We start from the raw sequence: 22,118 nt of genomic DNA on the forward strand, positions 1-22,118 counted from the left end.
ACCGCTCCAAGTTATGGTTGAGGAGCTTTATTGTAGCTATGAGGGAGATCACAGCCAGGGGCATCTGGAAGGGTACAGACTGAACCCGACCATGAGAAGGGGGCAGGAGGTGGGGGTGTTTAAACAGAACAAGAGTGCACATGGCCAAAATGGAAGGGAAGGGAAGCTCGGGGGCTGGACGGGTTTAGGGTGGGGTGGGTTATGCCAGCCAGGATGACCCTGTAACAGGTACTTGTGAGCCTAGAGGCTAGTGTAGGCCTTGATATGCCAAAGAGCACTTACAGGCATAGGCTAATGGAAGAGCCATATGTCCTTTTTGTGGTGATGAGGAGAATGACTCCTCTTAGCAAGGAGGAACCATCTTCTTAAGTTACCTTCTCAACTGTTTGGACATTAAGAGGGTAAGAGGTCTCTGAGGAACGCAGCTCAAGAAGTACATGGTTTGTGATGCTACCTGGGGCATTAACCATGATGACTTCTGGAGGAGGAGGGTGAATTGAGCTAAAATTTCTAGGGCCTGGGGGCAGGAAACTGAGTTTGGTTCCCAGCACCCACATCAGGCAGTTTGCAGCCACCTGTAACTCCAGCTCCAGGATATGCAGTTCTAGTTCCTGTGGACACCTACACAGGTGCCATATCCTCAGACATACACGTCAATAATTTAAATAAAAAAACAAAAAAGAATTTTTTTTGGAGACAGGGTTTCTCTGTCTGGAACTAGAACTGTCTAGGCTGTCCTAGAACTAACTCTGCAGACTAGACTGGCCTTGAACTCACAGAGATTTGCCTGCCTCTGCCTCCTGAGTGCTGGAATTAAAAGGCATGTAGCACCACTGCCTGGTGAAAATAAATCTTTTTTAAAAAAAGATTTCCAGAGCTAGAAAACAACTATAGCTATTGGGAGTTGCTTTCTGTACTCTTACCCCTCTCTCAGGACTTCTGCCTCTCCCCACCCCCAAGTCTCTTACATGCTCTAAGGGCCACACACTCGGGCTGTTCTAGTGTGGGCCCAGTACAAGGCCTGCAGCTGAAAAGAGCCGAGAGATTCTAAAGATAGGGAGTGGAGCTAGCTCTCCAGTTTCCGGGATCTCAAAGATAGGGAGTGGAGCTAGCTCTCCAGTTTCCGGGATCTCTGGATTCCTGTTTAACTCTACTGCGATTCTAAGAAGCTGCCAAATTCCTCCCTGTGCCTAACCTAGTTGCATTTCTGTCCTGAGAAAAGTGTCCTAGTACAAGATCTCCCTCTACCCTGACCCAAGTTCTAAGTTAAATTCCCTCTTCCCTTGCTAAACAAAATTCCTCTCTAAAGTCCTGGGAGAAACTAACCCAACTGGCTACAAGAGTAATTCACACTGAGATAGAGGCAACTCCTAAGTTTCTCTTTGTTGATAACAGGGAGATGAGCACAGGCTGAAACAGGGAGCTGTGAGCTTAAACTGTTCTAAATAATACGGTATACAAGAAGTGTTTTTAAATTAAAAAAATAAAAAACAGAAAAGGAGCTGGAGAGGTGTCTCAGTGGTTAACAGCACTTAATGCTCTTGCAGAGGACCAGAGTTTGATTCCCAGCACCTACATCAGGTAGCTCACAATGGCCTGAAACTCCATCTCCAGGGGACCTAGAGAATCCAATGTACTCTTCTGGCCTCTGAGGGCACTGTAATCACATACACTGAGATACATAGTTAAAAAAAAAAAAAAAACCTCACAAGAAAAGAAAATAAAGAAGAAGAAGAACAGAAGAGCCCCTGTTAAACCTGAGAATCACAGGAGAAGGACCAGTTCCACAACATTTGAGCCAAATTTGAAACAAGCTTTAATTAAATACTGGCCAAGATGATGGATTCTGGCCAGGACCATTCTAGGGTTCCTAGAAAATGGCCATGAGTCACATTTACAGAGGCTTAAAAAGTCAAACCCATAAGACTACGTATTTCCAATCAGGTCTAATCAGGGGCAAGCATACATCCTGATGTATTTCCTGCTTACATACCTCCTGCCTACCTGTGATCAAGCACACCTGGAGTGAAAACACGTGGCTTGTTATCTCACAAGAACCACGGCATTGCTGGAAGTCGTCTGTCCTTGGGCAAGCAGGGCTCACAGGTTAACTTTGGCCCTTACACCCTTCTGGAGCTTGGCTTTGCAATTGGTCTGTTTATGACCAAGCAGTTTGCTCCTGGTTGAATAATAAAGAGGGCCAGATAAAATGTTTATCCATAGTATTATTCATAATAGTAAAAAAAAAAAAAAGGAGCCAACCCAGTGTCACAGAGGCAGGTTGGATGTGGTTTGAGTGTTTCCCAAGACTTCATTGTGGTGGTGATGTTGAGAGAACGAATGTAACTTTGAAGAGGCAGAGTCCAGGGCTGGTTGTGATGGTGCACACTTGTAACATCGGTACTCTGGAGGTGGGGGTGAGAGGATCAGGAGTTCAAGGACCGAAGTGCAGTTCCCAGTAACTATGTGGGGCATCTCACAACCACCCATAATTCCGGCTCCAGGGATCCAACACTGTCCTCTGGACTCCTTGGGTACCTGCACTCTTATATGCACAGACCCATACATACATACATACATACATACATACTAATTAATTAACTAAAACCAGAAACACAGGTGTGGACTTCAGGTATCCGGCTCCATTACTTTCCACCTTAATTCCTGGAGACAAATTTCTCACTGAACCAAGAGCCAAGCCCTTGGCCAGCAAGATTCAGTGATCCAGCCAGGCACATACCTTTAATCCCAGCACTCTAGAGGCAGAGAAAGGTGGATCTCTGAATTAGAGGCCAGCCTGGTCTACAGAGCAAGTTCCAGGACAGGCAGGGCTACACAGAGAAACCTTGTCTTGAAGAAACAAAACCAAAAAACCAGAAACATATAAACAACAACAGTATTAAGTTTCAAGCCTGGAACAAATGGCTGAGGTGTGCATTTAACACACCAAAGCTGGACCTGATCTCCAGGTTCTTCCAGCATCCCTCAGTCCCTACCTGTTACAGGGTATGGCTGGCATACCCGGCCCCTTACCCTGAACTCTCCAGCCCAGAGGCTGGCCTTCCCTTACCCCAGAGGCTCTTCCCTGTATGATCCAGACATTTTGGTTACCTGCCTCCTTATTTTGTACCATTGACCTCCTGGCTGCTGTACCTGGTTCCCCCCTCTCCCCGTTCCCATCTCTTCCCACTCTTCCCACATGGCCTAGCTCAGTCTGGTCACGTCCACTCTGAATTCAACCAGATATCCCTGCTTTTTGGCTCTGCTCTCCCACATATCTACAGTAAACCTTCTCCTCCACTCTACCTAGGAGCAGTCATATCCTTTTCCTTCCTTCTTATTCCTTTTTTTCATTTAAACAAAACCCTGTACCACTGCGAAAATAATAATATTGAAAAACTGTTATAAACAAAATAAACCCTGTAGGGTTTACACTACAGATGCTTGGAAGGAACCCTCTTTCCTCCATTAATAATGTCTAAGGGAGGTGAGATGGCTGAGCAGGGAAACACTGAGTTCAATTCTCAGAGCTCACAGTGGGACAGAGAGACCCCTGAAAGTTGTCCTCTGACTTCCACACTCATGTGATGACGTGTGCACTCACTCTCACACATAAGTGCACACGGTAATAAATAGATAAATGGGAAAAATAATGACTGGGGTTGGGGTATGCGGGCAGCCAAGTTGGTTCAATGCCTTGAGCATTTTCTCCTGCTCTTCCTTTTTTTTTTTTTTTTTTTGGTTTTTCGAGACAGGGTTTCTCTGTGTAGCTGTGGAGCCTGTCCTGGAACTCGCTCTGTAGACCAGACTGGCCTCGAACTCACAGAGATCCACCTGCCTCTGCCTCCCGAACGCTGGGATTAAAGGCAAGTGCCACCACCGCCTGGCATATATTTGACCTTTGAGAGTATTGTAAGAAAACTTTTTGGCTTTGGATTTTTTGTTGTTATTGTTCATTTGTTTGTTTTGAGACAGGGTCTCATGTCAACCTTGAACTCACTATGTAGTTTGAACTCCTGATCTCCCTGTATCAACCTCCCAAGTGCTGAGATTATGTCATGTGCCACCTGCCCAGCTACAAGTTCAGGATTACACTGCCTCGAGACGTCCTCTTGTATGTATCTCTTCCCTAATGCTCTAAAGCTCCTTGGTCTCATTTGCCTTTTTATTATTTTTTTAGGTTTATTTATCTTAGTATTTTATGTGTATGAATGTTTTGCTTGATTATTTTGTAGGAGTACTACATGTGTGCCTCGTGCCTGGGGAGGTCAGAGGAAGGCTTTGGATCCCCTGGGACTGAAGTTACAGATGAGGCTGTGAGCTCCCATGGGCTTCTGGGAATCAAACCTGGATACTCTGGAGGAGCAGCCAGTGGGTTGTTTGTTTGTTTTGTATTTTAGGGGGTATTTATTTATTTATTTATTTAGGTTTTTCGAGACAGGGTTTCTTTGTGTAGCCTTGGTTGTCCAAAATCTAGCTCTGTAGACCAGGCTGGACTGGAACTCATAGAAATCTTCCTGCCTCTGCCTCCTGAACGATGAGATCAAAGGCGTGTGCTGCCACCCAGCTGCAGCCAGTGCCCTCAATTGCTGAGCCAACTCTCCAACCTGTTTGTTTTTGATATCTCACCATTTGCAATATTTTTTTTTTTTTTTAGAAAAGGTCTTGCTTTATAGCCCAAATTGCTCTTAAATTTGGAGTAATCTTCCTTCCCCAGCTGCTGGAATTATAAATGGGAGCCACCAAGATCTACAACAATAACTAAAAAACAAGCAACAATGAATGAATGGTGTGAACTGAAGATGTAGTTCAGATAGTAAAGTGACCCCTATTCAGGAGGCCCTGGGTTCACCCCCAGCAGTCAATCCCCAGCAGTGAATTAGCCAAATGTGGTGACACATGCCTAGAAATCCCAGCACTCTGGAGGTGCAGACGGGAAGATCAGAAGTTCAGTCACCCTTGACTACTTGGTAAGTTGAGGCCAGCCTGGAATATAACTTAAAACTAGCTTTAAAAAAGAGACAGGAGATCTCTGTGAGTTGAGTCCAGCCTGGACTACCAAGTGAGTCCCAGGAAAGGCGCAAAGCTACACAGAGAAACCCTGTCTCGAAAAACCAAAAAAAAAAAAAAAAGAGAGAGAGACAGGAAAAAAAGAGAGAAAGAGAGAGCCTGATACTACCTCTGCTTATTACTCCATCCCTTGAACCTGTTACACTTTCTGTCTCTGTCACAGTGTTACCACTTTCTACCTTGAACTGGGATTTGTTTGTGTGTCTGCTTCCACACTGGAATGAAAGCCCTCCCAACAACCAGGCATAGCACTTTGTTTATAACCAGGAAAAAAGTAATATTTGTGACCTAATTAAGATAAGAAATCAAGCCCAGTGGCAGTGGCACACACCTTCAATCCCAGCACTCAGGAGGCAGAGCCAGGCAGATCTCTGTGAGTTTGAGGCCAGCCTGGTCTACAGAGCGAGATCTAGGAAAGGCACCAAAACAACACAGAGAAACCCTGTCTCAAAAACAAAACAAACAAACAAAAAAAGGAACAATTAAATGAGAGGATAATTAATGTTGATGGGATTTATGTGATGTCAATTATAAATATTATTTGTTTGATCATTTCTGTTTTAGCATTTAAAAAGTTGGTTAATATGAGTGCCAAGACAAAAGTTATAGAAAACTCTCTTAAAACAGATCATAAAGATATTCAGGCCGGGCGGTGGCGGCGCACACCTTTAATCCCAGCACTCAGGAGGCAGAGCCAGGCGGATCTCTGTGAGTTCGAGGCCAGCCAGGGCTACCAAGTGAGTTCCAGGAAAGGCGCAAAGCTACATAAGAGAAACCCTGTCTCAAAAACAAAAACAAAAACAAAAACAACAACAACAAAAAAGATATTCAGATTCAGACAGAGGAATTTAAAGGAGAACCAATCTCAGCATTGCATTATAAGGTTACAGAAAAACAGCCTAAGGCTTTCAAACAGCCAACCTTAATTAATCCAGTAACCTTACAGGAACTGCCAAATGATAGATATCCCCAAAACGGTGTTCAAGATGACTGCATTCCTGTGCAAATGCTAGATTTGAGGATATTCAAAGAAGCAATAGTCTCATATGGCATCCACTCATCTTTTGTGAAGCAGATGTTAAATTCATGGTCAGCCGGGCGTTGGTGGCGCACGCCTTTAATCCCAGCACCCGGGAGGCAGAGGCAGGCGGATCTCTGTGAGTTCGAGGCCAGCCTGGGCTACCAAGTGAGCTCCAGGAAAGGCGCAAAGCTACACAGAGAAACCCTGTCTCGGAAAAACCAAAAAAAAAAAAAAAAAAAAAACTCATGGTCAACTTGTAACAGAATTATCCTTCAAGACTGGAGAGATTTGGTTACAGCAGTCTTAGAGGCTTCTCCACAATTATTTTGGAGGACCTGGTACAAGGATGAAGCTAAGATCTTTGAACAACAAAGTAGAGCTAGAGGTATGGAAATCTCCAAGATCAACTTCTTGGAGAAGGCAATAATGTTGGTATACAAAGACAGTCTTTATATGATAACCACACCCTAGCTTTATGCCACATGGCAGCCTTGAATGCTTGACACAGAATTGAAGAAGTAGAAAAGAAAACTAAGTCATTTACAAAAGTTATACAGGGTCCAAAAGAAACTTTCATTGATTTGTTATAAAGACTGACTTCAGCAGTAAATAGAATAATCCAAAATTCAGAAGCTACACAAATAATTATTGAATCTCTGGGTTTTGAAAACGCTAATGCACAATCCAAAGGGTAATTAGGCCATTAAAGGCAAGATAAGCACCCTTAGAGGAATGGATCTGAGATACAATTAATATTGAATCTCATGACTATGATGATGTTTGAAGAAAAATAGTAATGTCAAATGTTTCAACTGTGGTAAACAAGGTCACCTAAACAGGGACTGTAACCAGGGGGTTCCTAGAAACAGTGTTGTTTTTTTTTTTCAAGGAATAATCCCAACAGAATGCCCCTCCCTTCTGGATTATGAGCAAGGTGTGGCAAAGGGAGACATTGGACTAACGAATGTAGGTCAGCAAGGGACAGACAAGGTAATCCTTTGCCTTTGCTGTCAGGAAACTTCCTGAGGGGCCTCTTGTGGGCACAGACCACCATGTCAAATTTGGTTCAGTCCTTTCTTTTTCTTTTTTTTTTTTTTTTTTTTTTTTTTTGGTTTTTCGAGACAGGGTTTCTCTGTGTAGCTTTGCGCCTTTTCCTGGAACTCACTTGGTAGCCCAGGCTGGCCTCGAACTCACAGAGATCCGCCTGGCTCTGCCTCCTGAGTGCTGGGATTAAAGGCGTGCGCCACCACCGCCCGGCAGTTCAGTCCTTTCTTGTTACCACGGAAGAAACTCCTTCCCAGAACAATTAAAGAACCTAATACCCAGTGTAAAAAACCATACTGCTCAGAGTGATAAAACAGCTATAGAAGAGAGAACAAAAAATTCAGGAGAAACCATAAAGTGAATGTTTTGGCAAACTTCTATAAATGAACAAAGACCAAAATTAAAAATATGAATACATGACATTGTCATTGAAGTTCTTTTAGACACAGGTGTGGATATAATAATAATTGCACCAGAATCTTGTCATCCAAATTGGCTTCTTCAGGAGGTAAATGTTCAGCTTTTAGGGGTTGGAACATTATCCCAAGTGAAACAGAGCAGGAGATGGGTCGAATGTATAGGGACAGAAGGACAGAGAGGAAAATTAAAGCCATATGTGGCTGATATAGCCATGAATTTATGGGACCGAGATTTATTACAACAATGGAATACTCAGATTAACATTCCTTCAGTCTCTGAAACAAACCATAAACTAACAACATATGTTTCTGAGAAAAATATTAGAAGGTATTATAAAGAACAGTCACAGACCATCCAAGAACAGGGCACAACAGCTGCTGATCTTTCAAAGACACCAACAGCCCTGCCTTTAAAATGACATTTACCCCAAATATCAAGCTCTGGGTTTTTTTTTTTATTAAAAGACCATTTAGAATTTGAGTTACAGGACCTGAAGGAATATCTCTACTAAGACACAAACCTCCCACCCTACAATAGCATCTCTAAAGTTCTGGGACCTGAGACCAGGAACTGGGGTGAGATAGACAGAAAGTGACAGCTAGTCTCTTCAGTCAGCCCCTACTCCCTACCCTATCAGTTGTGAGCAGCAATCCCATCAGCAGTGGCAGCTCCCAGCCAAGAGAATGATAGAATTCTTCCACCACTTTACACACACACATATCTATCTCCTTCTGAAAGGGAAACATGTGTGCCTAGAACCCAGTGTAGCTTGTGACAGTGGTAAGAGTAAAGGGAAGCTACCACATCCTTCTTCCTGGTGCAGATCCAGCTGTGGAGTCATATATGCAGATGACAAAAATGCACTTATTTAGGACATGAAACAATCTGTCACTGTCTTGCAATGCCTGCTGGCTGGTTCATTTTCCAACCACCTACCTCTTATCTTCCCACCTCAAACACCTACTGGATCTCCCAGGTCCTAGACATCTACTCATCACATTCCCATGAAGATCTCCATCATCTCCTATGAGTTTCCATGGCAATTTGCTTCTACCTGCAGGTGCATAAGGTTCTTACTAGGCTGCAAGAGAAGAACTGTACTTTACTCATGTGCCACAGCCTAATGAGTGTGAATTTCACTGGGGAGAAGAATAATTTCCTCTTTACCTTTGCATTTTCAATTATTAAAACATTGCTTGACTGAATAAACTATAATTTTACTCAATGGGACAATACCCAGAGATAAAAAGAAATGAGCTATCAAGCCATGAAAAGAAATGGAAGAACTTTAAGTAAGTATGTATTAAATGAAAGAAGTGCAAAATGGCTACACACTGTATGATTCCAATTATATGATATTCTAGACAGACAAAACCGGAGAAATGGCTCAGCAGTTAAGATTTCTTACTGCTCTTCCAGGGGACCCAAGTTCAATTCCCAGCATCCACATCAAGTGGTTCATGATACCCTGTACATAAAACTCTAAGGGGAACTGATGTCTTCTTGTGGTCTCCTTGGGGAATGCACTCATCTCACACACACACACACACACACACACACACACTACACACATAAAAAAAATAAAAAGACAAAACTATAAAGACAAACTGGATGGTGGCACATGCCTTTAATCCCAGCACTTAGGAGGCAGAGGCAGGTGGATCTCTGTGAGTTCAAAGCCAACCTGGTCTACAGAATGAGTTCCAGGAAAATCAGGGCAACACAGAGAAACTTGTCTCAAAAATAAAACCAACAAAGAACTATAAAGACAGGAAAACCTGAGTTGCTTCGAGGAGTTAAGCGTGGGGACAGAAGAGAGAGACAAAGTGCATGAAGTATCTGATCAGGTGGAGCTACTCTGTGTGCTATTGCTATTGTGAGTACACTCTGTGGGAGCCCGTTCTGGGGTTCCTCGTGGCTTTACCCAGCAGGTCCAAATAGAGGATGATCAGGACCACAGGCCTGAGTGCAGGTGTCTGAGATGGTCTGCACTTGGCTGTGCTGGGGGAGGAGGTCTCTTGCTCCACCCCTTGGCGTCTCTATAAAAACCCTGGACCAGAAACAGTCTGGGCCCGTTGGAATAGGTTCCAGGCCCTCTCGAGGCTATCCTTTATTTTCTATCTGTTTATCTCCGCAAGATTCTCCGCTATAAATCCTTCTATCTAATATTTCCTGCTGCTCGCACTCAAGAAAACTCTGGGAAGCTGTGGGGGTGGTGGGTAAACGCCCCACAGAATGGCGCCGTGAACAGGGACTAAAGAAAAAAAGGGACTAAAGAAAAAAAGGGACTAAAGAAAAAAGGGACAAAAAAAAGGGGGGACTAAAGACAAATGAACAGGGACTTAAGACAAAGTAATAGGGACTAAAGATAAAGGAAAATAATAGTTTTATTACAGAGTTTTTGGTGAAAGTGCTGAGTCAGCCCTGCCAGTGGAAAGGCATGCCGGTGTTATGGAATATATATATTTTTATATATATTTTTTTTGGGAAGGCAGGGGTTTTATCCTCGAGAGAAAAGGAAAGCGGACTGGAAGGATGTCCGATGCTGCAGCGAAATTCTCTTCTGTCAAAATTTTCTATCTTCTATCCCTTTCTCAATTTCTATCTGTGATAAGTATAAGATATAGGGTAGTAATATAGTTTAGGGAAAACTTAGAAGTATAAGATTGTGTAGGAAAAAATAAGTAAGGCAACTAGACAGAAAAACTCTTCAATTTTCTAACTTTGGGGGCTTTGAAAGCAAACTGGGGAAAAAATCTTTCTTTGGGCTTTACGGGTAGTAAAAAAGCTCTTCTTTGAGCTTATGGGGAAGAAAAAGTTTCCTATGGAAGCTTTTGACCTGGGGACAGCTGAAATGCTAAATCCAAGTGGCAGGAGAAAGTGATTTCTCCCTGAGGCAAAAATGGGGGTGTAAGAAGTCAAAGTTTAAAGTTGGGAAGTTTTGGGAAAAGTTGGTCTTTCTCCTGGGGGGGAAAAAATCTTTCTCTTGAACTATAAAGCTTTTCTTGGAAAATTTGGGGGAAAAAATCTCTCTAAAAAGCCTTAATCTTTCTCAAAAGCTCTCTTAAACTTAAAAACTAAATTTGTCCTTCTGGGAGATGATAAAAATTAGAATCACCTGAAGATATTAATATGGGGACCACCTGTGATTAGCTCTAAGGGAAAACAACAAACCTCTTAAGACAGCAAAACCTAAGTTCTTTCAAGCTTTAAAAATCCTCCCTGCAATGCAGGAGGCAAGGACAAATTTCTAAAAACCCCTTCTAAGCTCTGTCTCTTCAAGCTAGTAAAAGACAGTGGGTCAGAGTACCCTGAGGGAAACGCTTGGGGAGAGTAAGGGTGAAGAGCTAGCTATAGAGAGCCCAAAAGGGCAGGAAACTTTACCTGAAAAAAGCAGAAAAAACAGGCTTTTCAGTTACAGCCGAGCTGAGGCAGCAAAGGTTTTGAGTGAGCGTTTCAGAATGAAAAGGTGCTCCTAATCGTCCTATGCAAAGATTCCCTGAAACTGTTAGCATTGTATCCTCGCTCCTGAGCAAAAACCCAGAGGCGACTGGCCAGCGTCTCTGAGTTGGAGTGCATTTCGGGGATACTAGGGTTCCTGCAGTGGTAAACTTCCTGGAGCACAGAGCTGAGGCAGGAAGGTGCAGGACCCAGGGGAAGATTGCTAATGAACAAACAAAGCTAAAGCCGGTGGGAACGGCACAGTTGTCCACTCTCCTACAAGTCCCGGGTTGAAAGGTCCACAACTACAAAAAGAAACCTGAGAAAAAGCTTTCCTATCAGAGAAAGGACCTTTCTGGGAAAACAGTAAAGCTGAACTGGGTCTGAAGAAGTCGTGCTGCCGAGTCAGAACGCTGTCTGGGGAAAGAGCCCAGCCAGGGCAGAACAGAACTATCCAGGAGTAAAGCTTTCTTTTCTGTCAGAGAAAGCATCTCTTTGAGAAAAGCTTTGTTTCAACTGACTCCCGGTGAGATGAGGGAGTGTAGCCCTAAGGGGGGTGATTGCCTCTGGCATAAGCTCTGTCCTTGAGCACCCAGACAAGTAAAAACAACCCACTGGGGGACTGGGCCAGGTGAAGGCCTGATGAGGCAAAGCACCTGTCCTAATGGGAGTTTAGAAATGGCAAAAACCTCCCTTGTTAAATTTTTCAGTCTGTACGCAAACCACACAGACCCTGAAAACAGAAACGGACAAAAAGCCCCTACCTTCAGTAGCAGAAAAAGCCACCACTGTAGTTTCGGAAACTGTTTCTGGGGTAGAGGGGATAAACTGAGACCAAACTGGATACTGTCAGGGAGAAATACTCTGAAGAAACAAAGGGAACAGATTCCTCCCCAGAAAATGCATGACCTGACAAAGCTGCTAGAGTTTGAGGCAGTTTCGGGGGGAGAAAAAGAAGCCCCTACCTCCAAACGCAGCTAGCAGAGGTGCAGAGCCGCAGACAGATACCTGAAGCTCTGCATCTGAGGGGAAAGGAACAAGCAAAATGAGAATAAGATCAGTGGGAGAAAATCTCTCTGAAGGAGCTATGGAAAAGCTGTTGTACATGATCTTGTTTTTCACTGACTGGCTAAGACAAACACAAGCCCCGAGGAAAGTTGCGATCAGAAATGCCAGCCTCAATGCGCGCTAACGAGGCAGGTGTGGTTCTGCTCCTGGGCCAGTGTCAAATGAAGGAGAGACACCTGTTGAAGCCAGCTGAGGAGAATAGGAATCTCCCAATGAGCCATAGCTGAAAATGTAAAATGCTTGTTCAAATCTCCCGTTGCAAAAGCAAGAGACTTTGTTCAAACCTCCCGGGCAAGAATTTGTAAACAAGTCTGGTAAAAGAGAACCCGTTGACTCTCAGATCCAAAAAGAACTATGGGAAGTGATATAAGGGACTGATATGGGACTGATATTATTATGGACTGATATAAGGGAAATGCATTCTGGGAAAGGTAGTTTTTCTGCTAAAGATGGCGACATTGCCCTGAAACACTTTTGTCAGCTCGAAAATACGTTCATGGTAAACTTAAAATACAGCTTTTTTAAGAATAAGGAGGAAAAATCGTCTAAGAGTTTAAGTGTCAATTCCAGTGAAAATTTGAAAGGGTACAGAACTAGGCGCTTCGCAGTTTGGGGCTCTGTTGGTAAAATGCCTTATTTACCCTAATAGTTGTACAAAGTTTTTACGGTAGTTGGATGACAAAAAGCTACCTATAAGCGCAAACAAGTCACTTTAAAATCCTTAAAATATCACCTAATAGCTGTGCAGTTTTTGGCGAAGAGCTTTACAACAGCTAAATATGATAATTTCATCCTCAGCATAAAGTTTTTCAGTAGAATAAACCAAAAGTACTGCTGTGATAGAAACGTTTGTTTGAATTGAAGTTTTTAGGGGAACTACTATGAATTTGGGTGAAGGGACAGCCTCTAGTTAAAAACCGTTTACCACTGACAGTGCATCTCTGCCGGTCCAAACGGCTGACAGAAATGGCAACTTTGGAGTGTGGCGTCGTCCGGAGAATGTTACAATCCCCTAGCAACAAGTATCACAACTCTATAATGACAACACTCACTAAATCCCAGTGCTTTATAACAAAGCTAACTAGAAACTGGAAACTTTAGAAATGATGTATGTACTTCCTGTCTAGTTAAGAGAATCTTTCTGATAGAGATGGTGATAATAATTAAGAGTAAGAAGTAGAAAGACAAAAATAAGATATGTGAGTTTGTAGAAATTGTCTTGTTAGATCTGTGTTAAGAAATCTTTAGGTGTTTGCTAAGTTAGATATATGCTGATGGTAGCCTATATAAGTTTGTAAAATAGATCAATAGAGTTCCTTTAAGAATATAAGCTTGTAAGAAGTATCTAAGGTAGTCTTAAGACATGTAGTAATAAGCTTGTAAGATGCTAGTTGTAAATGTAAGTTTAAATAAGAAATAAGATAAGTATATAAGAATTAATAGGAAATATATTTGCTAAAGTAGTTCTATAAAGTATAAATAAGTAGATGTTAATATGTTGTATGTGAGTTTGTAAAAACGTGTAAATGTTGAATATGAGTCTAAATGCTTTGCAAGGCAAAAAAATGTTATATGTGAGTTTGTGAAAAAGTGTAAATGTTAAGTGTGAGTCTATTAATGTATATGGTGAAAACACCTGAGACACAGGAGAATAGTGTCCTAGTAGACTGCAAAGTAGGCAGTCTAAATGATTTCAAAAGCTCCAGAAGCCGCTAAGAAGCTAAGAATGGCGGACGCCAGAACCAGCACAAGGCATCCGCAGCTGAGATCCGTGGAATATCAACGCAGCACAGAAAAACCTGAGCTAACAGCAAAAACGGTGCGGTTTAAAATCTTACTATAACTAAAAAGGTCTGTCTGTGAGAACAAAAGTTGCAGAGACGCTTGTTTGAACAAAAATTATTAACTGCAAAAAGTTTTGGTTAAAAAAGTCTCTTCATATTTGGAAGTAAAAGCCTGATACCAGAATTTATTTCTTATTTAAACTTTTTGAACTTAAAATGAGATAAAATTACAAAAACATTTTGGTTATGGATTTCTTCAAATTTGGAAGGCTAGTACCAATATTTATCATTTGAATTTTGGTACTTAAATGAAATGAACAATAGAGATTTCATTGCAATGGGACAATTTTGAGCTTACTTATAGTAATGACCTAGGAATGGTTTTCTGGAATTGGGTTAAAAATGAAACTGTTTAAATGAAGAAATGTATTTCTACTTAGAATCAAGATGCAATTTTGTGTATGCGTATATGCTTTATTAACTGGTGATTTATGAGTTTTGTGAAACTGTTTATGTAAAAATGAAATTATTTATGGAACTGGTTTTGTGTTACAAATGGAACTGTTTAAACAGAAAAGTTTGGGTTTTCTAACTAGGCTTGAGATTTTGCTTAAAAATTATAAAGAAAAGGAGGAGCTATGAGATTGAATTATGTTTGCAGAAACCTATTGATATTAATGCACCCTGGCTTGGTGGAATTGAGGAAATGTTTAAGTTTGATGTGAATACATTGAAGTTTTTCCTGAGTTAAAGTTGTAAGACAGAGAAAATTGTTAACTATATATAGCACCATATATGCTAATTCTAATGGTTCTGTTAAGAGTTTGCTTTGAGTTGTAAGATTGAGAGAATTGTGACTATGTATAGCAATATTTATGTTAACCTGTTAATGGTAATGATGAAGCTAAGGGATTCTTTAAGTTTGTAGTCGCCTTAAGAGTTTTGGTTTAGAAAGGGCTTGAGGCAGCTAAGACTGCTGTGGTCACCTTGGACCTAATTCAAAAGAGAAATGCCATTTATATCATCCTCTACTCCCATACTGGGAGGTGTAACAGCTATGGAGATTGCTGTAAGCCATTAATAGTTATTTTTTTATATATTAAGAAGGGGGGACCTGTGGGAGCCCGTTCTGGGGTTCCTCGTGGCTTTACCCAGCAGGTCCAAATAGAGGATGATCAGGACCACGGGCCTGAGTGCAGGTGTCTGAGATGGTCTGCACTTGGCTGTGCTGGGGGAGGAGGTCTCTTGCTCCACCCCTTGGCGTCTCTATAAAAACCCTGGACCAGAAACAGTCTGGGCCCGTTGGAATAGGTTCCAGGCCCTCTCGAGGCTATCCTTTATTTTCTATCTGTTTATCTCCGCAAGATTCTCCGCTATAAATCCTTCTATCTAATATTTCCTGCTGCTCGCACTCAAGAAAACTCTGGGAAGCTGTGGGGGTGGTGGGTAAACGCCCCACAACACTCCATGTACCTGTAGGATTCTTGAACTTGAAAAATGAGACTTAATGTATCCAAACTAAAACAGAATTATTTAAAAGGTAGGAGAATTCCAAGAAAGAAAGCAGATCATGAGTAAATCCTAGCATATTAAAAATATGTGAAGCTTTCTCACTGTAGGAGGTCGTGGGGGAAGGCACTGACCTTAAGTAGCTTTGGAAATGTGTAGAAGCCAAAAATGAAAGGCAAAAGCAATTGCTCATGAGAACTCACTTTAGTTGAGAGAGACTGTGCTGAACAACTTTTTATGTTAACTTGATAGAGTCTAGAGTCATTTGAGAGGTGGGAACCTCTCAAATGCCTCCAGCCAGGTGGCGCATGCCTTTAAGCTCAGCACTTGGGAGGCAGAGGCAGGCTGATCTCTGTGAGTTCAAGGCGAGCCTGGTTTACAGAGTGAGTTCCAGGACAGCCAGAGCTACACAGAGAAACATGGTCTTGAAAAATCTAAATAAATAAATAAAAGGACATTAGGTTGAAACAAATAAAAAGGGCTGAATGTGATGGTTCACCCTTATAATCCTATCACTTGAAAGACTAGGGAGGAAAATCTCTGAGAGTCTGACACCAGTCTGGAGCTACTTAGTGAGTTCCAGGACAGCCTGGGCAACTGAGTGGGAACTGAGTTGTCTGTTTTCTAATGAGATAGAGGTAGAGAAAGGGTGTGGCTTTGGATGGGTGGGGAGGTGGGGAGGATCTGGAAGGAGTTGGAGGAAGGAAAACCATGATTAGAATACATTGTATGAACAAAATCCATTTTCAATGAAAATTAAAAATATTATAAGGGTGAACCATCACATTCAGCCCTTATTGTAATTGTTCTAATTAATTAGACAGGCATTTATATAATACTACTATGGGATAGAAACTGTTTTTTTTTTTGTTGTTGTTGTTTTTCAAGACAAAGTTTCTCTGTGTAGCACTGGACAACTCAGAGATCCATCTGCCTGACTCTCAAGTGTTGGACTAAATGCAGGTCCCATGATGTTCAGCTGTGATAGATACTATTCTAAGTGTCCTATACATGTTAACTTAGTGAAATCTATTATTCCTTTCATTTTTCCAATGCGGGAATGGCACCATGGCCTGGTACATGCAAGAACTGGACCACTGAGTGAGAGTTCCAGCCAGGGTGTTGCCTTTTTGTAGACAGAGATTTGAGATCTGGGCTAGTCACACAACACTTGCACAGGTTCAGACGGCCAATAAGAGCTTGTATCCAGGGAGTCTGACTCTAAAGATTATGTGCTTTACTTCTAGATTGTATAGCTTCTCTTACTCAAAGAAAACTTTGGAAAATGGTTTTAAGTAAAAGTCTAGCCCACCATTATTGACATAAGAAAAAAAAATGAGCGGATAGAATTATTATTAGCCACTAGAGGGCGGCAAAACCTTACAAGGTTAAAAAAGTCAATATTTATTTATTTATTTTTATTTACATGTTGCTTTTTTGATACAGTGTTTCATGCAGCTCAGGCTGGCCTCCCTCTTTTAATGTAGCCAATGCTGACATTATGCATCTATGCCATTATGCCTGATTTTAAGCTTTTCCTTTTTTAGGGTGGTGGTGGTGATGGGCAGGGTGTCATATTTTATGAGACAGGGTCCAGGCTGGCCTCAAACTAGCTTGTGCAGGCCAGGCTGGCTCTGGAATCACTACAATCCTTCTGCCTCCATCTCCTGAGTGCTAGGACTACAGGCACAGGCCACCACACATGGCTTGAAATCCTCTTCTTAAGGGCATGGGGCTTCTAGAATCATGGGGCTAGAAAGATGGCTTGGCCATTAAAGGCACTTTCTGCCAAGTCTGATGACTTTAATTCAGTTCCCAAGACCCACATGGTTGAAGGAGAGACTGATTTTTGCAAATTCTCTTGAGTTGTTTGAGTATGTACATACACAAACACATACACACATAAATAAATGTAATCTAAAAAAAATTCTGGGGTTGGAGAGGTGACTCAGTGGTGAAAAGCACTTCTGGTTTTTGCAGAGAACAGGGGTTGATTCCCAGAACCCACGTGGTGGCTTACAATCCATAACTCCAGTTCCACAGGACTTGATGCTCCCTTTTGACCACCTCAGGCACCAGGCATGCACACGAGGCACAGATACACATGTGAACAAGACACTCATACATATAAAACAAAATTTAAAAAAAAGAATCCTGATAAGCTCTTTGAGATGATGTACCCTTTTAATTTCAGCACTCAGGAGGTAGATGCAGCAGAGTTTGAAATCCAAGTTCATCCTCAGCTGCATACTGAGTTTGAGGCCAGCGTATATTGCACAAGACCCTGTTTCAACGAGTACCAAATCCCAGCTTTATTGAATAGAGGTCTTTGAAAGAATTCCTGGTGGCTACAGCACAGAGTTACCATCTCCCGATGCAGCTGATAGGGTTGATATCCTCAGAGCTAAAAAGTCAAGTTTTAAGTTTTAATTACTGTGCCTAAGAGATCCATGAAACAAAAGTACCTCTGACCTGTAAGGCCCCTGCCCAAGGACAGATACTTCCTGAACTGCTGGAGGCTGTTTACATAAGAAATAAGCCACATGTTTTCACTCCCCTTAAACAAGTTTGTTTGACTCAACTGCACCAATGTTCTTGATCACATGTGGGCAGGAGGTTCACAGGCAGAAGTACATCAGGATACATGCTTGCCCCTGATTGGATGTAGGCAGGAGATATCTGGCAGGAAGTACATCAGGATACATGCTTGCCCCTGATTGGATGTAGGCAGGAGATATCAGGCAGGAAGTACATCAGGATACATGCTTGCCTCTGATTGGATGTAGGCAGGAGATATCTGGCAGGAAGTACATCAGGATACATGCTTGCCCCTGATTGGATGTAGGCAGGAGATATCTGGCAGGAAGTACATCAGGATACATGCTTGCCCCTGATTGGATATAGGCAGGAGATAATTCTTGCCCCTCATTGGACCTGGTGGAAGATACATAGCCTTATGTGTTTGCATATAAGTCTCTGCAAAATGTGACTCATCACCATTTTCTGGGAACCCCGAAATGGATCTGGCCAGAGTCTATCATCCTGGCCAGTATTTAATTAAAGCTTGGTTCAAATTTGGCTCAAATTGTGGTAGTAGTCTTATTCTCAATGGGTGGAATTAACAATACTTACGTTTTTTGTCATAATCCTGAGGACCCCGGGGTAGTTTGTAATCACTTAGTCATTTATTGTTACTGGTTAACCTGGACACCAAATACAGGTCAAGTCTCACCCTGGTGCTCCAGATTCAAACACAACTGTGTTATGGGAACAATTGTGAACTTAAGCTTTTATCTCTCTCCAAAGTAAATTCAAAGAAAATCCTCAGTGTTGCCATCTGGGAGGGCTTTATGAGCTGTAAATTAAGTGCTCTGAGAGCAATTAAGCATTTAAATTAGAGCCATGTGTAATTTTAACAGCTGGTAGATGTTGTCATTTGCAAGCTACAAACCACCTGCTTTGCAGAATCTGCATACAAACTGAAGAAAATAGATTGTGTGGAGAGAGCAGAAGCTGAATTAGGTGATTTAGAGCATAAATTCAGATTACACTTACAGCTGGGGCACCTTTAAGGAGAGGAGTTCAAAGCCAACCTGGCCTACACAAGGCTTTGTCACAAAACAATGAAAACGCAAACAAAGATTGTGATGAAAATCTAGAGGCTTATATTTATACACATGGTAACTTTCTTAGTTAGGGTTTCTATTACTGTGAATAGACGCCATGCACAGCAGCTCTTTTTTTTTCCATTTTTATTTATTTATTTATTTATTTATTTATTTATTTATTTATTTATTTATTTTTCTGTTATCAGCTTGATACAGTACAAATTCTTATCCTAATAGTGAAATGTTTCACTGAGGCTTGTCCAGTGATTGAGTAAAATCAAAACTTATTATAAGCCACAGTCATCCTAGGGTCTCCCCTGCTATGTAGCCTCCCTGGTTCTGTGGGTTGCAGTCTGATTGTTCTTTGCTTTATAGCTAGTATCCACTTATAAGTGAGTACATACCATGTTTGTCCTTCTGGGTTTGGGTTACCTCACTCAAGATGATATTTTCTAGTTCCATCCATTGCACAGCAACTCTCTTTTGTTTGTTTGTTTTGTTTTTCAAGACAGAGTTTCTCTGTGTAGCTTTGGAGCCTGTCCTGGAACTCACTCTGTAGCCCAGGCTGGCCTTGAACTCACAGAGATCCACCTGCCTCTGCCTCTCGAGTGCTGGCATTAAAGGCATGTGCCACCACCACCCAGCTAAAACAAAACCTTAAAACAAAATATATCCTGAACTGAGGAGTTGGTCAATCATAGTCAAGTATTAGTACCTGAGAATGCCCTTTCTAAGGGGGAGTCTAGAAACATTGGTTAACTGAGAACTACAAAAATATTGCATTTGTCAAGCATAATGGTTTAATCCCAGTACTCTGGAGACAGAGACAAACAGATCTCTGTGAGTTCTAGGCCATCCAGGGCTACATAAATAATCTGTCACATAAACAAAACAAAACTAAAAAGAAACACAAATTCTATACATACTATGGTAGTTTGAAAGAAAATGGCCCCCAAAATGGCCCTCACTATTAGGAGGTGAGGCCTTTTTGGAGTAGGTACGGTCTTGTTGGAGGAAATGTGTCACTGTGGAGATAGGCTTTGAGGTCTCATATTTGCTCAAGCCCCACCTAGTGACACAGTTCACTTCCTGTTGTCTGCAGATCAAGACGTAAAACTCTCAACTCCTTCTCCAGCACCATGTCTGCCTGCATGCTGCCATGTTCTACCTTGATGATTATGGACTGAACATCTGAACTGTAAGCCTCCCCATTAAATATTTTCCTTTATAAGAGTTGCTGTGCAGGCAGTGGTAGCACACGCCTTTAATCCCAGCACTTAGGAGGCAGAGGCAGGTAGATCTCTGTGAGTTCGAGGCCAGCCTGGTCTACAGAGCAAGATCCAGGACAGGCACCAAAATTACACAGAGAAACCCTGTCTCGAAAAAAACAAAACAAAAAAGGTTTTGTTTTTTAGCTGGGCATAGTGAGTTCCAAGACAGCCAGGACTATGTAATGAGAAACACTGTCTCAAATGGGGGAGGGGAGAATTTATTATTATTATTATTTTCTGGTTCTATTTATTTAATTATTTCATGGGTATGGGTGTTTTGTCTGCATGTATGCCTGTGCACAACATGCATGCAGTGGTCTTGGAGGTCAGAAGAGAATGTCAGATCCTTTGGAACTGGAGTTACAGAAGGCTGTGCCCCACCATGTGGTTGCTGGGAACTGAACCTGGATCCTCTGGAAAAGCAGCCAGTGCTCTTAATTGATGACCCATCTCTCCTCTGGATTCCTCAATATGTTTTTTATTTTTTTCTTTCTTTCTTTTTTTTTTTTTCCATTTTGTACATGATGTGTGTGCATACACACGTGTGCTGGCATGCATGTGAGTGCACATGTTGTGCAGGCCAGAGCTTACTGTCAGTCTTGATAGCTGGCTTGTCCCAGACACCCATCTCCAATCCTGAGTTCTGGGGTCACACGCAGGAGGATACCCCCACCTGCTTTGATGTGGGTTCTGAACCATTTCCCCAACCCCCAAATATTTGTTTGAGATCTCTATAACAAGTATTGGTAGTTGATAGAAAGGAAAAGATCAGGGAATTTGTATTAATTATTGGTCTAATTCACACAACGTATTATTCCTTTTCATATTAAAACCACGCCTCCCCTTCCCCAACGCCCCGTGTGTTCTATGAATTTAGAAAAGAGTATTTTGAGGACTTTTTAGAGTTTCTTGGATGTCATAGCTTTGTTGCATCCCTTTTAGAATACAATAGCCTGAAACACATTTCTCCTCTCTGAGGCATTCATGAGCTCATGCAACAGATAAGAATAAAACCAAGATGAAGAAGTCTGTTTTTGCTTCGAGGAATTTCCACAGCCAAGCAAGAGAGAAACAGAAATAGCCTTGGGGTTATAGAGCCCTATTGCAGGGCTGAAGAGATGGCTCAGAAGTTAAGAGCACTGGTTGTTCTTCCAGAGGTCCTGAGTTCAATTACCATCACCCACATGGTGGCTCACAGCCATCTATAATGAGATCAGGTGCCCTTTTCTGGCCTGCAGGCAGGACACTGTATATAAAACAAAGAAATAAATCTTTAAAAAAAAATAGACACTGACACAGAGATAACGTTAGCCTAGTAACAATAGCCCCAGTATTTGGGAACTTTTTGTGGGCACTGTAGACAATTTCCATGTGCCATCCCATTTAATCCACCACCAGTCCTGAGACAGCTGCACACCAGCCTTCTGCAGATGGGAGTGGCTTTGCCTTTCTGTCACTCTCCCTTGGGACATTTTCATGCTTGCCTTTCTACATTTTAATTTCCTGTTTGTCTGCACCTTCAACTAAATTGCACAAGGATTATAACACAGAAGATCAGCTTTGTTGCCTTTCTCTCCTAGAGCATGGTTTTGTGCCTTTCATGTAAGTCATGCCCAATGAAAGCTACTTGATTAAATAAAATGTATCAGAATTCAGATGTGATGCTCCCCGCAGGAGCACATTTGCAGACCATACTGTGAGAAGGAATCTACGCACAAATATTGTTAAAGGTCTTTTATTTTAGTTATTACAATTACTTATGTTATTTTGTGTGTGTGTGTGTGTGTGTGTGTGTGTGTGTGTGTGTATGTGTATGTTTTGAGGGGCAAGTGCAGTGGCCAAAGGACAAGTTGCTAGAAGTTGGTTTCCCTTTCAACCATGA

The sequence above is a fragment of the Peromyscus maniculatus genome, chromosome 10 (genome assembly GCF_049852395.1).
Source record: "Peromyscus maniculatus bairdii isolate BWxNUB_F1_BW_parent chromosome 10, HU_Pman_BW_mat_3.1, whole genome shotgun sequence".
NCBI classification, from domain to species: Eukaryota; Metazoa; Chordata; class Mammalia; order Rodentia; family Cricetidae; genus Peromyscus; species Peromyscus maniculatus.